The sequence below is a fragment of the Nyctereutes procyonoides genome, unplaced genomic scaffold (assembly GCF_905146905.1).
Source record: "Nyctereutes procyonoides isolate TBG_1078 unplaced genomic scaffold, NYPRO_anot_genome, whole genome shotgun sequence".
Lineage (NCBI taxonomy): Eukaryota > Metazoa > Chordata > Mammalia > Carnivora > Canidae > Nyctereutes > Nyctereutes procyonoides.
The window spans coordinates 7,392,287-7,415,313 of record NW_026575146.1 but is presented as its reverse complement, the minus strand read 5'-3'; the positions used below and the strand labels follow the sequence as shown (position 1 = coordinate 7,415,313).

Genomic DNA, 23,027 nt, shown 5'->3' with positions numbered 1-23,027 from the left:
AGGATTTTTTACACAAATGCAACTGTTTTTACCTTTATGGTCAGCTTCAGGGAATAGAGTTTCAGCTGAGGACACTTCCTGGCCTTCCCACCACACATAACAACATGGCAGTCAAGTTCTCCTCGCTACTGAAGTGATAAGTGCTCCTTTGGGGGTCAGTTTCTCAAGCATTCATCATCATTCCTCCACAATTTTTCCCTTCCCACAGGAACCCAGATGTGTCCGGGACCTTGCCTGAACCATGAACACGACACCAGTGCCCCAGAATATGGTAGACCATGAAGACAGAAGACTTGCATTAAAACTGGGTGTGGACATGCCCTGAGCTACCACATAGAAAAGTCTGGTTACCCTGAAGCTGATATGCTGGAGAAGCCATGTAGTGAGACCACACTGATATGTAGAGAGATGCTCGAGGAACCATAGCAGTTCCAGGGCCTTCTGTTTGAGTGTTTCCAGCCAAGGTACCAGCTGTGTGAGTAAGCCTCTGAAGTGACCTCAGCATTGTCATGTCTGACTGCAATTTCATGAGTCCCTGGTTCAGAACCACAGAGCAGAACCTCTTCTGAACTCCTGACTCACAAAACCTGGAGAGATTATAAATGATTGTTGTTGTTCCAAACCACTAGGCTTTGGAATGATTTGTTATGTAGCAAGAGATAACCTGAACAGTCTCTATTACAACAGATTAGCTTTACCATAATATGCCACTGCTCTAACTCTGCATCAAAATTACCCTAAAAAACCTCCCCGAATCAAAACAAACTGAAGCCTCAAAGTTCATTCACATGTGTCATTACTTCTTAAAGTTTTATAGGGGAGAAAAATAAACAGAGAGTGCTTGAAGTTGAACTGTGAATCAGAGACTATGGTTTCTGATTTCTAGTCCACCATTCTTTGTACTTGGATACAAATGCATAAAACAGTAGGGCAGAAAAAGCGCCTGGAGATCAGGAAATGCACTGAAACATAAGCTCCTTGCATAAAGCACATGGTACCAAGGTGCCAGTAGGGCCTACACAGAGTGTGTGTGTGTGTGTGTGTGTGTGTATATGTGTGTGTATGTGTGAAGGAATGAATATGTACTCAACCGTGTTTATAGAAAGAGCTCAAAAGGATGGGCCAGAAATTAGGTTATGACATAACACTCTCTCTTTTGGTTGGAGGGTTTGCATTTCTGCCCTGGCTTTGTACCATCCAGGTTTGTACTACAGTCTTTGGGTTTCAGGTTTCCTCACGCGTAAGTGAGGTGGTCGGACTACATGATTTCCCAGGTCCCATCGAACCTTTGGGATGTGACTCCAGCCCCAAGATAAACAGCAAGTGTATCTCCAGCTGGAATCACAGCATAAGCAGTAACTGCAAAATAGCAATTTTCTTTTACATCCTACTGTTGCCAGGTCTTGGATGATAGAATGTATGTCCCTGATTCTGCAAAAAAATCTCTATTTTTAATGTAGATGAAAAATCTAAACATTTAGATGAAAAATCAGGTTCACTTTGAGTAGCACCTTCCTGTTAGTGTGGAAATACTAGTTTTAGGGCAGTAACTAAACAAGGGTAGCTATATATTGAGGCTCTGTCTGTACTGAATACACTCAGTTCCCAAAACATCTCTGTGCAGTTGAAAGAGAGGCATTAGGCCACATAACATTTTCTGGGGTGAGGGGTGGGGAGGAGGAAGAAGAAGAGGAGAAATTCAGTTGACTAAAATAGCACTCTGAGTAAATAAATCCATCCACAAAGTACACTAAATATTTTCTTAGAGAAAAAGAGGAAGAGAATTCAAAGTGTCAACAATAGAGATCTGAATAAATACATCCATTTTGAAGGAACAATATAAAACTATTAAATGTCATGTCCTCTCTCAAATTCTTAAGGGCATAGAAAATGGTCATAATATACAGTTTGGTAAAAGGCACGGCTTATAAAACATAAGTACAATGTGATCCCAATTCGGAATTTAAAACGCCGCTGATTTTTTAGCTATCACAGAAAAAGATTGAAAGGGTATATAATAAAATATCAGCACTGGGTTTACCAAGTAGGAGAATGGGTGATCTTTTTTCCTTTGATATTTATCTGTAAACATCACTTTCCTCCACATGTATATTGCTTTTGTAATTTGAAAAAGTTACTTTAAGAAATTAAAACCACAACTTCAGCTTGTATCACATATTTAAATACCTTATGTTAAAATAATTGGTCTTTATGTTCAATATGACTAATGGAAAAGAATGCCATATATCTTCTAACATATGACTCTCACTAAATTAAAATAATAAAACAAAATAAAATCAGGTTCCAGTGTGCAACAGTGTTGAATACAATGCATGCCTCCTTCAGCCCAATTATTCCTCCTAACAGAAGGATTTCTTACCGATAAATACTCAAAATGGAAATTGCATTTACTTAGTCAACTTTGGTTCCCTCTAGACTCAGACTAAATTTCACCACTATAGTTGCTAAGCACAAAATGTGCAAACGTTTATTGTTCCCCCCCCTGCTCAGCCTGCAGTGAACCTCAGGAAGAAAGCGCATTAAAATACTGGGCATTCGATGCAGGACAACCTGGAGTTTTCATTTTTCTCCCCCAGGATCACAAACATCGGCTCTCTAGATATTGCAACCAAACTTTAAGCAAAGATCAAAATCAAACCCAAACAGGGCAAAAACCACTTTAGACCCTGCAGTTCATATGGAGGAAAAAAAAAATCACCTTCTAGACTAGTTCCATTGTTGGATAACTTGTTTCCATGCATGGCATTTATAACAGAAGAGCTGTCATGTATCCCCGGAGCTGCTGTCCCTGCACCTTGTGGGGAAGAACCCCCCCCCGGGATAGTTTCTTACCACGGTGGACCGTCTCAGCTGCCCCAGGAGGGGGCACGAGCCTGGCCCAGTGCAGGCAGCGGTTCTTCGGGCACATTCCCGTGGGCACCTACCTGTGCTCTCCCCAGGCTAAGCCTCAGCGGCCGCCTCCAGCTGATGCAGTGACCTCACCGGGAGCTCAGGCAGGTAAAGCAAGAAGCCTCGACTAGCCCGCGCAGCTCCTCCGGCAGAAATATTGCATGAGTCAGCTTTTATCTCTCAAGACCCAACACACAAAGGCTTTACAAAAACCTGATTTGCAACTTTCTCGCTGCCTTTTCCCCCCTAGTGGGCAGACCACAGACTTCAGCATCACCAAGAGCCTTAAATGAAACATGACATCATTCAATTGAGAAACAGGACAATAGACACCACTGTGGGTAACTGGAAAATGCACACTTCGCTGAGCAACACCCTACGACTGCCATTCTTTTGTGCACATCAAATGCAACCCACACTCGCCTACAGCGGCTTGGGCTTTACCTTCCTGGCTCCGGCCACCGTTCTCATTAAAAAAAAAAAAAAAAAAAAAAAATTCCACATAAGGATCACTATCTCTGGAGCACTGATATTTTCAAGTTCACTTCCTGAATCAGAAGTGTGTTTCAAAATAAGTGGACACATCTTTCACAGTAAGTTTTAAAGTGAAGTTGGAGGGAGGCAGTGAATAATAAGGTTGGAGGAAGTTCACTTTGTTTCCTTTAACAAGGCATTTAATACAGTTTTAAGTAGGCAAAGTGAAACATGAATATATTTAAGCTTGATTTTAAAAAAAAAACAGCGTTTAAAAATACATCTGAAGAAAAGGCATTTCTTAGAAAAGCAATCAAGTTCTGTAATCTTATAATTCATAAATGCGAGGTAGTAAAGATGGAATGATCGAGCTCCAACACTTTAGTATAAGAGACCTTCATATTATTTTGAATTGCGATTTCCCTGAGGCCACCTGTCCTTCTCAGAACACCATAGGTATTTTTATAGAAAGACTCAAAATATTCATAGTTGAAAAAGTTACTGAGTTCTTTAGATGAAGGGTCTTTAAAAGCACAAAATGTAGCTGAAAACTGATACGACTGCACCATGGAGTTAAAACTCAAATTATGGATTATGCCCATGTATAGACACGGAAACCTAAACTCTTTCAAAGAATCAAAATCCCTTAAATAGAAGTTTCATTTAAAGCATTTGTTTGTGGTTATGGAAAATAGCATTAGCTGATCATCTTTAATATAGCTATTTCTATCATACCTATTAAGTGATTTTGAACTAACAACATAATAGGATAATGTGCAGTAATGCCTATTTCCTCTTGAATAAGGCTGAACATATGCAGGGCCACTTAAGTAAACTATTTTGATGGAAACTGATCAGTCAGTTCAGAAGTCAACGCTTGGAATGGTTTCCCTCTCACAAAATTCACCCGTATGATGGAAATCGCTAAATCACAGATGCTGAAAAGGTAGTTTGTGAGGAAGGTCCTCCCTGGGCTGTGGGGACTTTCTTAATCCCGCACAATGACCTCCACACTATTATCTCTTGCCCCTCAAATGACATCCCCTAGACTCGTGTCCAAGACCTCTGTTTTTGCTTAGCTAAGAGTCAGCTCAAATCTCATAAGCTCCACCAAACCTCCCACAGCAACTCCAGCCCCCTGCACCTTCTATTTGTTCGATGGCTCTTCATACCATAGTATCACACAGTCTCTTATGTAATTATTGTTTAATCGACTTGTTTCCCGCCTGGATTATAGCTTGGGGAGCAGGAAAACCTTCCTATACTGTAGATTTGATTTCCATGTGGAAGATACAAAGATCTAAATTCTTAGATGAGGTAGGATATACAGAGGCTCCTGGTTTTCCCTTGACTCCTCTGTTTGGTGTTCATGTCTTCAGATCACAGGTAACCAGTTTTATTTTCCACTAAAGTATTATTGCACTTGGATTTTTTTTTTTTTTGCCAAGACACATTTTGTAAAAGCCATTTCTGAGAGATGTTGTGTACATTAGAAGTGAACAAAACAGCAAGGCTATAACCAGTGAGGAGGCTGGGTGGTCTGTAAACGTCTACATTGGACAAGTGACCTGACTTGAAGGGCAGCTCTGTAGCCACAGCACCGGGTATTTGGTCCCATGGGTCGGTCATTTGTCAGTTCACCCCTGTTTCCTGTTTTAGTAAAATCATCAACTTAAGTAAGGAAACACCTTTCCAGTTACTCAGAAGTAGCTGGAATCATTCTCCATCAAACCTGCAAACATGGATGGTTCATAGGATTTTGAAGCTAGTCTTTTAAAAATCTAACTTAAAAAAAATCTAGCTTTTTCAGAGCAGGGAACACACACACTCTTTTTGCCTTTATATTTATCTAAGTACCACGTACCTGCTAAATGAACTAACAAATGAACAGAGCATAGGGCCCCCAGAGGGACAATACAAAGATCTAAGGGCAGAGAGGAAGAGAAAAGGGAAGGGAAAGGAACATTTCTTGAGCAACATTCAAGGTTCTTTCACACCTGAGAGCCCAGGAGCCTTCTGTACCTTGGTGTTCCTTTTTTTTTTTTTTTTTAAGATTTTATTTATTTATTCATGAGAGAGAGGCAGAGACACAGGCAGAGGGAGAAGCAGGCTCCATGCAGGGAGCCTGATGTGGGACTCGATCCTGGGACTCTGGGATCATGCCCTGGGTGAAAGGCAGGCACTAAACTGCTGAGCCACACAGGGATCCCAACCTTGGTCTTTTCTTAAGGCCTCTCTTTGTTCTACCTTTTTCTGCAATGGGTTGGCTTTCCAGTCTTCCCCATCTCTAATCCCACACATAATCACCCCAATTCTTGCAGGTGCCCTGCTGGACTTTTGGAGCCAAATAAATCCCAAGAGATGCAAAAGGCATCAACATCAGCATCCTTGCTTTTGCTTCCTGTATAATTTATTTGCCACTATTGACAGCAGGTGAAAAGACTGTTTTTGCTCTGCAAAATCTTGTTGTAAATGATAGTGAGATTGGCTGTAGATAAACTGCACATTTGTGCCTTGTTAGATGAAAAGATACTCTTATTGGAAATCAGCTCTTGTCAATTTGCTTGCAGCACTACTTACACAATCAGGCAGTATAGGAAAGATTCCCAGTCCCCCCCACCACCACCAGGGGTGGGGCCCCAGGGGTGAAACAGCAGCACCCACAGGACATGTCTACAGCCAGCAGGCACCAACTGGCTGGCAAGCCAAGTGCAGTCCAGCCCTCTGGCCTAATTGGAGGAGGACCAGAAAGCCCCACTATTTAAAAACATCCTTTCCCAGCAATTTGCTGGAGGGCCAGCACTTCACTCTGAGAAACCAGCTCTTTCTGGTTGAAGGTAAAAGTCGCCAGTTACTACTCTCATCTCCCCTGGGAAGGGTTACGCAGTCATTGCCACAGTAGTGTGAGTTAGCCTGTGCGTCCACATCCTTCCAAGGAATGCTACAGGCCTTTTAGGAAGGAGGCCAGGATGGGATCCTCTGGGAGGGCTGGGGAGGCTGACTGGGGGAAGCACAGAGAGCACATAGTTCTAGGGGCTTCCTAAGATCTGACCTAATGGACATCCTCTGCTGACTTTGCAGCCAGGCAACAGCGCCAAGAAGCTGGGCAACAAAGGGTAAAAGAATGTCCTGGAGAAAGGAAGAAGGACAAAGGCACACATACTGTTTTTTGAATTCAGGGCAAGATTTTGCTTTATGTAATCAATACTGGATAAAGCAGATTTAGAAAATAATCTCATATTTTCAGATACAAAGGGCCTGAAACCTACTACAAGGGGCACTTCAAAACACAGCTAACATTTTACACCCGGAGTGTAGTAATTGAAATGCTGGAGCGGGGGCCTGGTTATCTTGTGATTTGAGATATTGCCATTGCAACACATTTCCCAAAACGAATGGTAAAGCCAACTGTTTTCTAAAGCACAGGTCATTGACGAAGCAGTCTTAATATTTTTAGTCTATTAGTCTTAATATTTTTAGTCTATTAGAACTCTTTACTTTCAAAGAAAAAGGCACAAGATTCTTTTTCTAAGTGCATACCACAAAATATGACAAACATTGAAGCCAGTCGCTTGCCAAGGGGTGCCACACCGCCCCACGGATGTCCCTTAGAAGGACATACTGACTTTCCTCCTGATAGTGAGATGTAATGTGCTAACACCCTTCTTTTTTTTTTTTAATTTTTATTTATTTATGATAGTCACACAGAGAGAGAGAGGCAGAGACACAGGCAGAGGGAGAAGCAGGCTCCATGCACCAGGAGCCCGATGTGGGATTCGATCCGGGGTCTCCAGGATCGCGCCCTGGGCCAAAGGCAGGCGCCAAACTGCTGCACCACCCAGGGATCCCTGCTAACACCCTTCTGCATCACCAATGTTCATTAAAAATCTATATACACTCTTCTAGACAGCCTACTCTAAATCCAGAAAATGAACCTAACCATAAATTCTGTCTTGCTATTGTTATACAAACCAAGCTATATATTTTGTTAAACAAAAAAGCTAATCTGTTTTTTTAAAGTTGACTCTCAAGGTGAAATAATCTGAATGGTAAGTGAGTTTGTCTTTGCAAATTTAAAAAGTGTTTACTCTCAACAGAAGATACGGATCTAAGGCAGACGAAAGCACTCATGTACAGGAGAAATTAAATGAAAATAGTATTTTTGGGTTAGTCTTGAAGCATTGAATCTAAGAATAGAAACCAAACTATAAATAATAAATGGTTTCCAGCACTCAAATCATCCAACTGAAAACATAATTCCTCACCCCCTACTGCACTAAAATGTCAGTAAAGAGTCATGGTCATAAGAATTTTAGAAAACAAACACACAAAGCCCATTATTCACAACACTTTCTGACAGCCAACCCTTACCTTACAATCAAGTCATGCTTTAACTTCTTGATCATATGTCAGTTCGCCACGAACGTGAGCTGAGACCCCCTCGAATGGCAAATATTCTTGGACTTGAAAATTCTGCTGTTTCAGGAGTTCCTCCATGGCCTCATTCCTCTGACTGTATGACAATCATTAGCTCTGTTTTTCACTCTGTGCTTTTATCAGGATATTTTGGTCTTTATTGTCCAGAGAGGATGAAATCAAGTCTTAGCTATTTCTGAACTGAACAATTTTTAGATATTGAGCAAGCAATATGTTACAAATAGTCTCTTGCTTTCAATCCTAGATCAGTCCCATCTTTAAGGACACCATGGGAGGACTCGCTGTGCTAAGCACAATGAACTAATTATCCCTCTAAGAATGCAGTATGTTTCCAGACACATTTTTCTCCAGGAGATAACACACATCTAATCCATTCATAACGAAAGGCATTCAACATGCTCTATACTTCTGAAAACACTCTTTAAAAAAAATCTACTTGAATTTTAGAAAGGGCTTGGATACTTTATTGATAATCTGCAGTACAATTTTCCAAAATAATAATTAAATTAAGAATCGATTCTTGTTTCAGAGTAACAACCATGGAGGCTCATAACCTTTATGTGAGCTTGCAAAACCATTTCCCATGCTGGCAGAGGAGAGAGACAAAGCCTCATGGCCAGCCTTCCCCCACAACTCCACGGTGATAGAGTGATAGGGAAGGATGTGGCCAGGTCGACATCACCAGCTGCACCCCTATCTTGTAGACTCGGGGATGCAAGGTGGGTTCAGAGAGTTGATTATCAAAAGCAGCAGAGGTGAGGACTAGGCTTGTGGGGTGCCCCAAGCTGCATGGAGCAGAATGAATCTGTTCTGAACTGATTCTCAGTCTTCCCCATGGTTACTGCCATCCTTTGGAGTCACCATCATCCATCTCCTTCCCCCAATCCCAAGGCTACCTTCAATATCGTAGTGGCTGACAGCTTAACCTCTGAAAGCAAATTGATTTATTACAGGGGAGGCTACCTAATTCTTGGAACTGAAGAGGGGTCTGTTGGGTTATTCACGGGGCCTCCTGCGTCAAGTCACGAGGCCAATCCCATTCATGCGGACACTTATAGAAGGCTAAGGATAGATCCCACTCCAGGAAAGCAGAACTTATTTTTCTCTAAAGGAGTTGAGATGATTTATTACTTTCCAGGATTTTCCTTTTTAAACTAAAGAAGGCAAAGAGAGCTGCCGAGCGAGATGTATATGACTATGATGGTCTCAAACACTGATCAGTTCTTTGCTTTTTAGAGCTTTGGCACATACACATGCTGACCCTTCCTCTCCCTTTACATTTTTTCTCCCTTCATATCGAAGCACTCACCCCCCTAACTGGGGACCCAGTGAATGCCAGGTTCTGTGCTGGGCTCAATGAATGGACCCTGGCTCTGCCTTCTAGATGTTCCTGTCTAGAGAGACTGGACAAACATCAGAGTTAGTGACAAGTGTGACCAGTGTTATGAGTCAGATGTAACAAGAACCATATACATGCGGATCGGCTCTATTTTCCTAAACTGTCTTTCCTCCTATTTTCAAGCTGCCCTTCAAGTCATATTAAAAGTGGATAGTAACTTTATGTTGACAGTGAAACCAAGCTGCCTTCTCTAAATTTCCCTTCCAGTCTTGGAGAGGGAGCTCCATTAGACTCATCTTTCATCTTATATTTAATTACTTGGTAACCAAGCTGAGAGCCAAATTTTCTGGAAGTTTTTGTGAGTCTAAACACTTGCCTACTTCCCAGTTCCCACAGAGATACATGAAGTAACTTGTTTATGTTAGGAGAACAAAGGAAGGGAAACAGAGCTCTCTGTTAGGCTACAGGTTTAATCTTAATTAGGCCAAGAAACAAGTGTAACCCAGTTTACTTTGGTTTATTCAAATAGAAATTTTCAAATCCTATACAAGTACGTGAAAGAAAAAGAAGGGGAAAAAAACAAAATATACCAGCAGTTGAGAGGTGCGATTATGGGAGAGACCCCCTCTCATTATGCACTGTGATCTAGTCTCTACAATCTCTTTCATGAATATGTAGTATTTGTGTAATCAAAGTAGAGGAGGCACCTGGGTGGCTCAGTTGGTTAAGTGTCTGCCTTTGGCTCAGGTCATGATCCCGGGGTCCTGGGATCGAGCCCTGTATTGGGCTCCCCTTCTGCCCCTCCCCTCGCTTGTGCACTCTTGCTCTCAAATAAATAAATACAGTTTTTAAAAAAGAACAAAATTAATTTCTGTGATAGTTCGTCCCTTGTGGTGATGCCCTCCCCCCCATCTTTTTCTGCCTTGCTCTGCCCAAGCCTGCTGGTGGGCTTTCTACTGGGTTTGGCTATTGGGAAGCCCCAATATTATGAGGTAGGAGAGGGAAAGGGGACATTTTTTCCTACTCCCTGGTAGATTAGGGGCCTGGTGTTTATCAGTGGCTGCATCAGAAGCAGCCCCACCTCCATGGTTCCAGTTCTCATTGGGTCTCCTTGTCCGTTGGGGGTCCCTGTGGGTCATCCCCAAGAACAGTGGTTTGGGCTGCCTGCTGTTGCTGCAGTCTTTGGGTGGGTCACACTCCTTGCTGGCTCCCTTAGCCACACCACCTCAAATGAAGTAACCCCTTCATTAAATTCTCCATTTGAGCCAGCTGAGCTAATTCAGTTTCGTTTTTAGGTATCTGGCTGATATAATTTTATACAAACTTCAGAGTCTCTGGTCTGAAAAGCTGATAGCAGTTTCACTTCACAAGCTTAGTCAGAATGCTGACCAGAGCTTTTTCCTGGGGGCATACTGCCAAATTTTAGCCCTTTTTTGGTTTATGGCCTGCTTGATTCATGTCAATGAAAGAGATACTTAATCAGAACATATTCTAGGCCAGAAACATGTTTTTGAATTTGGTATCTATTGATATAATTCATTTCCTCAACAATATTTATTGAGTAGCTATTATGTGCAAGGCACTCTTAAGCACAAAAGATATACCAATGAACAATTAATAAATCCTACCTTTGGGGCACCTGGGTGGCTCAGTGGTTGAGCATCTGCCTTTGACTCAGGGCGTGATCCCAGGGTCCTGGGATAGTGTCCCACATCGGTCTTCCAACAGGGAGTCTGCTTCTCCCTCTGCCTATGTCTCTAACTCTCTCTCTGTGTCTCTCATGAATAAATAAATAAAAATTTTTTAAAAAATTCCTGCCATTATGGAGTTTATTTTTGAGTGGGAGATATATGGATTTTAATCCTAGGACAGCAGTGTATCAGTATTGGAAGGATACTTTGAGTATTTCTAATCTAATCCCTTATCTGATGTTCAAATTACCACCGAACAGTAGTTCACCAGATATGCCGGTCTCTGCTTGCGTCCTGTTAGTTACCAGCTGTTTGATCCCTGCTCAGTCCATCACACTTTGGGCAGTCCTAATCTTTAGAGTGTTTTCCCACATTTAGCTGAATTTCTTCAAGGACCACTTCAGGAAAACATAAGACAAATCACACTTCACCTCCATTTAAGTTCATTAATTATTTGAGAGGCCACCAGGTCTCCCATACATATTTGCCTCTTCATTCCAATATTTATTGTCTACCCTAAGTGATTCCTGGAGGCAGGGTTCAGTGGGGTGGGGAGTGGGCAGTTGCCTCTTGTGCCGTGGGGAGCGTGCTTAAAAATGGCAATCCCCTGTGACCACTTTCTCTGTGTGTCTCAAGATCTTGCTTTCCTATGGCTTCCACCAAAGTATTTTCAGAATTTTAATCTTTATGCCAATTTACTACTATTAAAAATGTTGTAAAGATACCATTCCTCTGGAAAGTAAATGTTCTCCTTGCTCCTCTTAAGTCATACTTTTAGGTGTAGCAACACCCTGTCCCCAAAAGGCACAGAGTGTGGTCAGGAAAACAGACACTAGACCATCACACAAAGAAGTGATGAATTCTATGTGAGATGTATACTATGCAAGGAAGGCACGGCCTGCTATGGAAACATGTAAAGGAGGCACCAGGCCTGGTTTGGGGTGGTCAGGGAAGCTTCTGTGGAAGGGATGTGTGAACTGGCTGGCATCTGAAGGCTGAGAAGATGCTAACCTGGGGAAGCCAAAAGAGAGAAGAGACTGTCCACACGGTTTTAGGTCCTCTAAGTGCAGACTGCTAGTATACCTGGCATTTCACCAGCAGTGACCACTGAGCCTAGATTTTTTCCCTGGATAATCTTGTTTGCAAATATACTGTTGCATTAAATAATTATGTTTAGTGTAACTATGACTCCATATTAAAGTATCTTCTAGTTTCTTTCTCTACTCTGGGGTGATGCCTCCTCCATTCTGAATGTATCAGCCACTCTCTTCTTGGGTTTTCTTCTGCACCCCCAGACGCTAGGCAGAGCTGCTTAGACAATAACCAGGACTCTGTTCTTGCCCAATCACTTGGACAGCGGGGGTGTGGGGGGGGTGTGGGGTGGCAAATAGGTATGGTTACAGTGTATCACAATGTAAATTTCCTCACCCAGCACTTTCATCAAAGTATAATCAGATTCAAACATCAGAGGAGCCCTAAAACAAGAAGGGTCACAAAATAACAGACTGGGGGAGTGGGTCACCCCACTAAGTTTGTCTTACTAGTTCCAGGGGACTTGAGGATTGACCATATGCATTTGAGTCTTGAGTACTTCCCATGACCTGTTGGTCCCCTTTCCTAGGAGATCCAAGGCCAGAGACAACTTCCCCCTACTAGTATGGCTCCAAGCATGACATCTACTTAAGAGTCCACATATATTAGGATAGAACAAAATGGCAGACTCCAATGAATGAAGCTGCTTTAGAGTAATGGGGAGTTAGATTTGTATAATGACCACTAGTTATCTTCCTAGTGATGTAATAATAAAAGCCACTCCCCAAACAGAAGTTACTTTGTTCAATCTAAACCATCATTTACTGCTCATGAAATGACATGTGGAAAGGACACAAGATACAGAGTTGAGATGTGTGGAATCTTAGCTCTACTGACAATTGTGTCATCTTGGGCAAGTCACTAACCTTTCTAGGTTCCAAATTCCTTCTGGACTAGTAAAATGAGAACTCAGGAGTCTGGGACATTTAAGAATGCTTTTAAAATCAATAAACCTAAAATTCCACAGTTAGTGGTGATATGTTGACATGATGACCCACTTCTTAACTCCTTAGACCTCCTCTCTTGAGGCTCTTATATAACTTGAGGATCTTAAATGTGGTCTGACTAGTGCAGTCAGATAATCATGACTTGATGCAAAAACCAGGAGCACGAGGCATTTGTGCAGGGAAGCTACTTTAAATTACCTATAATCCCTTATGTGGTGTCTACCTTAACTCAACTATTATCAACAGAAAGATTCCCCACAAAAATTTTTAACATCATCATCTGACAGTAGACCAATGTCTAGCATCACGATCATGCTTTTTACTTATTCACTGACATTATCTCCACTTTCTGCAAAATTGCATTCTGGAAACCAGGTTAGGATGGAGATTATCAAATAGCGCAATTTACCTTAGAAGTATATAATTTAGGCTTGTATTCCAACCAAGTACCAGCCCAAATATACTACCGGAACAGTGGTAACATAAAAGTCAATATAACTGTACTACTGCAAAAATTATGCTCTTATAATACACTGATAGTGAAAAGTTATGGCTAGTTCTAAATTATCCTAGGAGCTAATATACTTTATATACATGCAATTATGGTGATTAGAACAAATTCACTGTAATAGGTATCCTGGTTGAGGCTCCATGGAAATTGGGTGGAGAGAGGGGGACAGAGTGGGAAGAGAGGAGGAGAGAGAAAGAGTGGGAGGAAGGGAGAGGACAGGCAACTTAGCTGTGAGATTCTTCTGCTGAAGGGAAGAAAATGTAAGAGGAAGGGAGGCTTTTCCCCATAAAGAGAGAGAGGTGAGCACCAGCAGCTTTAGGACCAGGGATGGGTGGCCAAGCAGGTGAGCAGAAGGAAAGGGAGTGAGGTCTTGTCCCGGTGCCAGTGGGAAGGGACACAGAACTGGCAAAGTTCAGTCTTTTAATGTGACTGAATCCATACCCATAGGGCTGGGAGACCTGCAGTGGGCTGAAGGCTCCCTCTGAAGTTAGGATCTGAGCCTGAGCAGGAATAGTGTCACCTGAAGACTTTCTTTTTTTAAAGATTTTATTTTTTTTATTTATTCATAGAGAGAGAGAGAGAGAGGCAGAGACACAGGTAGAGGGAGAAGCAGGCTTCGTGCAGGGAGCCTGACGTGGGACTTGATCCCGGGTCTCCAGGATCACGCCCTGGGCTTAGGGCAGCGCTAAACTGCTGAGCCACAGGGGCTGCCCCACCTGAAGACTTTCTTTAAATTCCTTTGAACTGATGAACCAAATTTTGAACGTCAGGATACTTCCCATTAATGTCCAGACTTCTGGGGCACCTGGGTGGCTCAGTGGTTGAGCACCTGCCTTTGGCTAAGAGTGTGATCCTGGGGTCCTGGGATCAAATCCTGCATCAGGCACCCCACAGGGAGCCTGCTTCTCCCTCTGCTTAGGTCTCTGTCTCTTTGTCTCTTGTGAATAAATAAAGAAAATCTTTTAAAAATTAAAAAAAAAATCCAGACTTTTTTGTTTGTTTGGGGAGGAAAGTATCAAATGAAGGGACAATTAACATGAATTACCACTGGTCAAACATTTGTGCTTAGCAGCAATGATGGGGGGCAGGCGGGGGAGCCGCAGTTGCTTCCTTTACTCAGGCCATGCACTTTCCCTGTCTGTCCCCCCATCCCTGCCACCCTCTTCAGGATTATACCCATCCCCTCACTCCCTTCCATGACCTGCCTGGCCCTGAAGCCTGGAGCCATTTGACTCTGGGTTACATGTAGGGACACATTTGGACACTACACAGTACACTAGGTGAGAGTCCTAGGATGATCAGATGACTGGAAATAATCTGGTGAGAACAATTTCTTTCTCTGCAGCTTGTAAGTAATATAAAAAGGAAACAAAGAATTTAAAATATCACCTGTTTGTTATTCTAGAAATACTGGGGGTGGGGTGGGGGTGGGGAGTGCTATAAGACCAAAAACCACCATGGGAAAATTTAGTGAAAGGAGTGAGGGATGTTTACAGTGGAGGGTGGGCAAAATGTCCACTGCATGTCAGGAAATTTAAATTGTCTCTACCACTTAACCTTATCAGCTTTTGTTTTTGTTTTTCCACTCTCGATCTGTTAATCAAAATTGCTATCCTCCCACGTCTTTGAGCAGCCTACGACAGATTGATAAAGTTTAAAATTCCTTCAGGGTCTTAATGAAAGAATTACGGCAGAAGAAACAATTTAATTGGTAAATCTGCCAAACCAAATACCCAAATAACTGGTATTGCAGTTTTGACATTTAAAAACCCCAGGACAGGGATGACTGAGTGGCTCAGTGGTTGAGCGTCTGCCTTTGACTCAGGTCATGATCCCAGGGTCCTGGGATCGAGTCCTGCATCGGGCTCCCCACAGGGAGTCTGCTTCTCTCTCTGCCTGTGTCTCTGTCTCTCTCTGTGTCTCTCGTGAATAAATAAGTACAATCTTTAAAAAAAAAATAACATAAAAGCCCGGGGACAGTAAGACAAAAAACCATAGTCCCAGAAGAATGACACTTGAGTCATCCGGCAACACATGGGGGTCCCTACCATGGACAGACCCTTATACAAGTATGGAAGTGGGGATTTGTTGGTAGATACTTTTCTGAACAAGCCAAGATCAGCTATAAATGTCAAAATTAACATATCAGATCCTCATCTCATAAAACATTACTTTTGTTGTAACTTTAGAAAAAAAATAATAGGGCAGAAGTTAAGACTTAGAAGTGGAGATTCCAGTCCCATCAAAATAAATGAAGACCGTAAGATTGGGTTTACTGGCAAGAAAAAACAAGGAATAAACAGTCCCCCTAACTTGGAAGAGCATTTGTGCATTTTGACACAGAGCATTTAAGAAGACACCCAGAGGCATTAGTTAATCATCAGCATTTTTCCTAGAAAGGGGAAAAAAACCCCATCCTGCACCCCATCCCAGTGTTTATTTCTTTCTGAACCCTGGAGATAAAAATTTTAATACACAGAGGCTTCAATGAGGATTTACGTGCATACCCCAGTCTTTCTGAAGAAGAAATGTCTCTGATATGTGATCTCTTCCCTCAGGAGTACCAGGAGGAGGGAATTGGTGAGGGGGATAGGCAAACAAAACCAACTACTTTCCCCTAATCCTACTGTGGCGGAAAAGCAGAAAGCTAAAAGCTTCCCTGAGGGAAAAAGCTACTCCAGACTGAGATGGATCAAGCAAGTTTAACAAACTTCAGACTGCTTAACTTGCTTACATTTCTCTTGACGGTTTTTGAAATGTGTTTATGAGGCCACGTGTTTTCAGCACACCTCCTAGCTGGCTCCCTGGGGTTCAGGCTCAGGTGGGGCTAGACATTCCCCCGTGAAGGACAGACACAGGGAGGCCTGAAAACCCCCAATCCAGGCCAAATGAGGATGGGTTGGTACTCATGTCTTTTTTCTGGGCTGCTTCTCTGGGAACCCTGTGACAAGAAAATGTTAAAGAGCAGGGATTCTCTCTCTCTTCTGTGTCAATAAATCCCATTCCATGGTTTTATTTAAAAACAAACAAACAAACCAACAAAGTTCTTCCAAAGGTGAGCTAAATTTATATTCATTTCATGAATTTATAATTCATGAAAATGAGTGCCCTAATGCCCTACCTTCCAGATATACTCTGCATTTCATTCTTTTGTAGACATTTCGAGATTTTAATCTATTTAGATACTTTAATACATCAGTGACCATAATGGTGTTGTACACCAAATACTTGACAAATGAAGTTGGTGACTGTTAGTACAAACTCTAACCCAGTATTTTTTCAGGACTGGGGCAGTACCTCCTAAGTCACTGATAAGGACTGAGTTGTGCGCTCCCCATCCCCAAATTCATATGGTGAAGCCCAACATAATTGTATTTGGAGATAGGGCCTTGAAAGAGGTAATTAAGTTTAAATGACATCATAAGGTGGGGCATTAATCTGATAGGACTGGACTCTTAAGAAGGAGAAAAGACCATAGAGATCTTTTTCTCTCTTTGCTCCCTCCCAAAGCAAAGCCATGTGAGGACACAGAGAAGGCAGTCATCTACAAACCAAGAAGAAAGGCCTCACCAGAAACTGCCCTGCTGACACCCTCATCTTGGACTTCCAGCCAGTAGAACTGGGAGAAAAGAAATGTCTCTTATCTAAGGGACCCATGCTGCGGTACCCTGTATGTGAGTCAAGGCAGATTAATACAATCACCGTCAGCTTGTATTTTCAATAAGCCACCAGACTGTTGGGCCCCTGACACGAAATAGGGATCTTTAGGGATGGAATCCTGGAATGGCCATTGGTCACTGGCACGAACTTTCTGGGTGGTATTTGTCATGGTGAAGGTTGAGAATCATTATTTCAGGAAGGAGCTCAAGACTGCCACTAGCTCCCAAGGCCCCCTTCAGCCTCCTCTATTCCACCACCCCAAAGAGGAAAAGTTTATGGGGTCAATGATCAAATAGGCCTCTCAAGCACTTAAAATTAGGTTCTCCAAAAGGGGTATAGAAGATTATAAGTAGAACTAGTCAGAAATCAGGTTGGAGCAAGAGGTGAAGTACTTCGTAGGAAAATCCACATCAATTTCATACTTAGGCTGGTTTTAGAAGGACAAGAGGAGCTGTTGAGACCCACATGAGATCAGTTCAATTCCACTGTAAGGACATCATGTAAAGATTTGGTATGAAGCAAAGGTAAAGTTTAAAGTACCTTTGTGCTGTGGCCACATCCGCCTGTATGGGCCAGAGTGGAGGTGGTTGGTTGGATACTAGGGGTTAAAGCTTGGGACCCTTGCTGTCTCTTCCCTTTCCTCAAAGAATCAACTAAGATTGAGTTTCAATGTCCTAAAAGGTAAAAAATGGAGTTGAACCACCAACCATTGAGGATACTTTTGACTCTGAAAATCCAGGGCCTATAGAAAATAAATATTGTTTATTGTAATACTCTTGTAAAAATCACTCATGAAAAATCATCAGAGTGAATTTTCTACTAAGTCAGTCAAACTGAAAAATATGAAATTGACTTATACTGCCAGGAATAACAATATATAAGCAAATTGAAAGGCACTAAGTACATTCAACTATATAAAAATGCTACACAAAATCCTGCAAATCTTCAAAAATCATGATATTAAACAACAATCAAACACTATTTTAAAAAATGGCATATTCTCTGGAGGGAGAGCCCAGGGCATGAGGATTTTTTTTCTTAAAGTGAACTTTATCTATTGCCAAGATAGACAGCCATGCTGGACTGCAAGAATGTTACCATACCTCCAAATTAAGATAAAATTTAACAAAAGAGCAGAATATTTTCTAGATTTTAAAAAAATACTACAAGAGTTACCCTTGAAGTAGAATAGGGCTTTTCTAATGGACAGGATAAAATTGTATTTTAGGTATGGAGTCAAAATCTAGGGATCCCTGGGTGGCGCAGCGGTTTAGCGCCTGCCTTTGGCCCAGGGTGCGATCCTGGAGACCCGGGATCGAATCCCACGTTGGGTTCCCAGTGCATGGAGCCTGCTTCTCCCTCTGCCTATGTCTCTGCCCCTCTCTCTCTCTCTCTGTGACTATCATAAATAAATTTTTTAAAAAAATAAAAAACAAAAAACAAAAAAAAAAAAACCCAAAATCTAAAAGCCCCTTTGGGGTGACTGGTTGGCTCAGTCAGTTGAACATCCAGCTCTTAATTTCAGTTCAGGTCATGATCTCAGGGTTGAGACTGAGTCCCAAGTCGGGCTCCATGGTGAATGTGGAGCTTGCTTAGGAACCTCGTTCTCTGCCCCTGTCACCCCCATGTGTGCACACTTACTCTCTCTCTCTCTCTCTCTCTCTCTCAAAAGAAAAGAAAGAAAGAAAATATAATAATAGCCAGTAGATAATACAGTAGATAATAGACTAGATAATCTGTGTATTCTAATTTGCTTTGATCTTAAAATCATGGGAATGAGGTCTGTAAAGAGAGAGGGAGGATGATTTTCTCCACTGTAAGTCTGAAAACTTGGGTGTGGCTTTCCCTCGCTGGCAGCTTGGTAGCTCTCCAAGAACACCAGTCATTTTCTCATCTGAAGGCCACACAGACAGAGGGAGAATGATGAAGATCAAAACGTAGGTCTAGGTGACGTCCTTTGATTTGTGTGGGCACAAATGAGAGAAGCGCTGTTGATGCTCAGAAGCTGCCAGTGCCCTTCAGAAAGTGCTCCCCACACTGGAACTTTTGAGAAACACTGTGTTGTCCCATTTTGCTTGTGAATTAGTAGATGTCTGTGTCTCATCTGTGGAAAGTTTAGTTTATATTTTAAAAGTATAATGGCTACACTAGGGATGCCAAAGAGTGAATTACGGAGAGAAACACAACTAAGCTTCAAATCTGGACCTACAACTAACTTACCGTATGATCATGAACCTGAATTTCAATCAAGCTTGGTCTCTTTACAATCAGGGACCATCTGGGGGCACTGGGTGGCACAGTCAGTTAAACATCTGCCATTGGCTCAGGTCATGATCTCAGGGTCCTGGGATCAAGCCCCACATCAGGCTCCCTGGTCAGCAGAAAGCCTGCTTCAGCCTCCCTTCTGTCCCTACTACCTGCTTATTAGCTCTCTCTCTCTTATAAATAAATAAATAAATAAATAAATAAATAAATAAATAAATAAATAATAAAAAAAAATAAAATCAGGAACCATCTTATTTTCACAGGGTTACCTTTTAATTTCAGTGATAGGACACTTACACCCACCATAGTGCGTGGCACCAACAGGCATCTAGTCCTATTAGTTTCCTTCCCATTATGGACAGACTACTGTCAAATGGTTTAAAAAGAACCCAAAACACAAATAAGATAAACACATTTTATTCGTTTTCTTCTAGTTATAACGTGGATGCAGTTGCAGGTGTTACATGCATCTGTAACAATCACCAATGCTTTCCTGAGGAAGTACTGCTTATTCTTGAAAAATTCAGTGTCCATGCCAGCCTTAGCTGAACACCAATGTGGAACCGTCCTAGCAATAAACATTTTTTATGTGTTTAGTTTATGTTTTTTCTTTAGCAAGTGTTTAAGAGCATTTTTAATATATAGTTCATATATAGGAAATAAAGCTCTACAAGCTGATTCCCATCCTCGAAGTTCCTAAATTTTTTAGGGGGAGAGAGATAGTATCCAAGAGTTACTTCCTTTGTGCTAAGTGCTGTTCTACATGCTTTGGGTCAACTCCTGACAATCCCCTTAGGACATAGATGCTATTATCTCAATTTTATGGATGGAGAATTCAATAAACAGGCACTTTCAGTAGGTTGCTTGCATGTACAATTCTACCAAAGTGGAGGCACCAGAATTTGAAGCCGGCAGATTTCAGAGCCTGTCCTCTTACTCACTATGCAATTCCGCCAGATGTGTACATTTACACCACAGATTTACAGAATTAGAGGGCTTGGGGTGTGTGCCTTAGAAGTTCAGAGAGGAGCCTCAGAAATAGTTACTATAAATCTTTCATTGCATAGAAGAAGAAATTATTCTACAAGAATGGAAAGAAGATCATCTAAGGTCAGCTAGGCTAGTGACTCTCACTGTAGCTGGCATCAGTATCACCCGGGAGGCCTGCTAAACAGATTGCTGGGACCCACCCCTAGAGTCTGATCCTGTGGGTCTGGGGTGGGGCCTGAGAATCGCTAGCAAGTCCCCACATGGTGTTGATGCTGCTGGTCTGGGAATACGTTTTAAGAACCGATGACCTATTTAGTTCCCCGCCTGAGCCAGAATGAAGCTTCTGCTCCCCTCACTGTGCATCTGCCCCATAAATGGTGGGTACCAGCTGTTCTACAACCATCAGAGTCTGGGGGAGACCGGGCAGCCTGCTAGAGTAGTCCTGGACACAGGCATAAAATGCCCTCCTCCTCCTCATTTAGCTGAGACATCTGGAAGCTTCTTTCCAGCAGGCAGGCACATTACACCATGATTCGCTATAATGCTGGTATTTTACTATGACCCTCCCACCTATCTCTGCACATAACCAATCTAAAATAATACAAACCTGCTCACTGCCAATAGTAAGCACTATTCTCATTCTGAGCCATTTACCAAAACTTATCATCTAAAATTTGGCTCTTTAAATGATAAATATAGCAGGAGTTTTAGGAAAAGGAACAGGGGTCATGAACAATTTGCCAGTACATATTCTCAGAAGAAGAGGATGATGAGACAATTTCAAAGTTTTCTTTGGTTTCCATTATAATTCAAAAGGACATATTTTGCTTATTTGTTCAGCAAGAGGATCCCCTGCCTTTCATTAAGATCCCTACTAGAGTGAACTATTTTAGAAGTAGGAACATTAATTATTGTTTAAACTTACCACACTAGAAACTGCTTAGTTTTTGTGCTGTCACGGGGTGTTCTGAGGCTCCAGCACCTTCTGAGTGTAAGGGATGATTGAGCCTGGCACGTAGTAAGTGTGCCCGGAGTGCTAGCCAGCTAAAAAGTTATTGCTTCTATTATTTAGGAGAGCCCAGGGGTTCGCCCATTTACCCAGGCACGTAGGTAGGATGAAATGGTGTAACCCGAGAGAGAAAACAGATCTCATAATCAGAACTCTCTCTTCCCCATGAGCAAGGAGATTGAAAGAGCATGATACTCAAGAAGTATCTACATTTACAAGGTAGCTGTCACCCACAAAACCTCATAGGATTAATACTTGGTCGTCACTTACTGAACCAAAGCATCTTTGCAGAGTACCTACTAGGTGCTGGAGATTTCAGGCAAGGATTCTCAAGAACACTTACATTAAAAACATTTTTTTGAAGTAAGTATAAATCTATAAGAAGGTGCAAAACACCAAAAAACTACAGTAGGAGGTCTCCTGTATCCATCACCCAGCTTCCCCCCATGGTAACATTTGTGTGACTCTGGGACAGATGAAAACCAGGACACCGATACCAGTCCACACCATGAAAGACGTTCAAACTTCATCAGTTTTTTAAGGGCAGGAGCATTTTGATTGTGAAGGACACAAAAACAAACAAGAAGAAACAAAAAGGAGATGTAAAGACAATGAACACAGGTAGCAATGCCAAATCATCTGGTGTTATTTTGAGATCTGCCTTTTTACTAGTCGTGAGCAGAAGCTAAGTGGCCAGCACATAAACTATATAAACAAGACTCTACCTGAAAAAAGACCTTGAACAAATTCTTTTTCTCCAGAGACGAAGCTTAACAATGGTAACCAAATTAAGCTGTTTTTCAAATCATCTGCAAATGTGAACACTTATTAGAGACGTGAGAGGTGAATCCCAGATTTGCTATTCAGTAGTTCCTAATTCTCCATGGTTTCAATTACCCGTAGTCCATGGTGGGCAGGATGCAGAAGATCCTCCTTCTGACGCCACGTCAGAAGGTCAATGGCAGCCTAGTGCTAGGTCACAATGCCTAGGTCATTTGCCTCACTTCATCTCATCGCATAGGCATTCTATCATCTCGCATCATCACAAGAAGAAAGGAGAGTATACTACACCGAGATACTGTGTGTGAGAGAGAGGCCACTTTCTCAGAACTTTTATTACAGTCTAGTGTTATAACTGTTCTATTTTATTATTGCTTATTGTTGTTAATGTCTTACTGGCCCTAATTTTTAAATTAAACTGTATCATAGGTATGTACATATAGGGTAGTATATATAGAGCTCAGGACTAGCTGTGGTTTCAGGCATCCACTTGGGGTCTTGGAACGTATCCCCATGGATAAGGGGAGGGGGTTGCCATACACAGATCCCAGCCCTAACCAAACTCACATACAATCTTCACAATCTTTATAATCCAAAAAAATGATTAAACGAGGAGCTTTAGAACTTGCTATATTGCCAGGCCTGGAATGGCATGTAGAAGGCATTTGGATTTTGGTACCATCCCTAAGTAATCTTTAGAAGCCCCTATTCTTGCATTCATTATAAATTAGTCTTAGCAAGTCATTAAAGGTTTCCCAAATATTCTTCCTTGAGTATTCTTCTTTTTATATATATATGAAATGTGTACATATATTTGGAGATATTAAAATGGAATATTTTAATTATCTGGCATAGGTAAGGTTTTACTGTGTATCTCATTTTCATAATATATTAGTCAGGTTAGGACGTCAAACCATGAATA

The 23,027-nt window shown here is 41.8% G+C and overlaps 1 protein-coding gene across 5 annotated transcripts in view; it reads right to left on the bottom strand.

Annotated features, from left to right (window-relative positions):
• Positions 1–23,027, bottom strand: part of PLEKHG1 (pleckstrin homology and RhoGEF domain containing G1) — a 223,772-nt gene that overhangs the window by 99,573 nt on the left and 101,172 nt on the right. The window contains exon 1 of one of the 5 annotated variants that reach the window (XM_055310113.1): positions 2,946–3,041. The exons of 3 other annotated variants lie outside the window; for them this stretch is intronic. The gene's annotated coding sequence lies outside the window, so the exon portion shown is untranslated. One more of the 5 variants, XM_055310116.1, reaches the window with a different exon arrangement.